Source organism: Etheostoma spectabile, chromosome 14 (genome assembly GCF_008692095.1).
Source record: "Etheostoma spectabile isolate EspeVRDwgs_2016 chromosome 14, UIUC_Espe_1.0, whole genome shotgun sequence".
In the NCBI taxonomy this organism is placed as follows: domain Eukaryota; kingdom Metazoa; phylum Chordata; class Actinopteri; order Perciformes; family Percidae; genus Etheostoma; species Etheostoma spectabile.
The window spans coordinates 22,824,626-22,825,749 of NC_045746.1; positions in this window are offsets into that span (position 1 = coordinate 22,824,626).

The window sequence follows — 1,124 nt, forward strand, 5'->3', positions numbered from 1 at the left end:
AAACAGATTTTAATGTTAGATTGTTGTTGTCTAGATAACATGAGGCTTCCATTACCTGTGGGAAAATAGAGTTTTTATAGTATAGTATACTGAATGTTATATATTGTATAGGATAGTATAATATACTACTACTGTACTCAGATTCTTGCTTAAGTGGGTGGGGTTTATACAACAATTAGTTATAACTCTTCTATACTGTTATAACCTCTACTTTAAATTTTTTCTTACTGCTATGTATGAGACATAGGTATAGCCCCACAGAAGACATTTTGTATATGTATACAGGAACTAACTACAGCTGGCTAAACCGCAGTAAGCTTCTGGCTTTACTTTAAATCCCTTGCAATTGTTTTCACCAGTTCACCTGGTACTCCCAGACCAGGGGTGGGTAGTAACGAGTTACATTTACTTGAGTAAGTTTTTGAAAAAATTGTACTTCTAGGAGTAGTTTTAAATCACTATACTTTTACTTGTACTTGAGTAGATTAGTGAAGAAGAAACTGTACTCTTACTCCGCTACATCAGGCTACAAGGAGCTCGTTACTTTTCTTTTTACCTCTTTGGTATTCTACGCGTCATTGTTTTTACCCCAGCGTACGTCTCATTTTAATGTTTTATTTTGACAGAGAGAGAGAGTCTTCCGCTTAAGGCTCTACCACGTGACTGTGTTCCACCAATCAAACGGCGTTGTGCAGTCACGTGACCATACTCGTTCTCAGTGGCGGGACCATAGACTGTATATATCTATGGGCGGGAAATGTTAGCTTACAGTTGTAGCAAAACAAAGAATGTTGCCAAGGCAACACAGACGTGGAGGAACCCCCCGGCCTCATAGTGAAAGCAGGTTACCTTTTAGGAAAAGTGCGGAACAACCAGCCGATAATCTGCGGTGTCTTCTGGTGTCGACCAAAAACAAACGTGACATGTGAGCGTTCAACCACTCAAATAACCGAGGGAACGTAGCGCGGTGGTTTTAGTTGTGGAGAGGTGGATGTTTGTCTTTTAGGTCACATACAGTATGTTTTGCATATGCAGTATCCATCCAAATTTAATGTGACAAGTCTCTCACTTGAGCTATTTTGTTATTAATAAATTAATTTTAATTTATTTTATTGATTGGATGA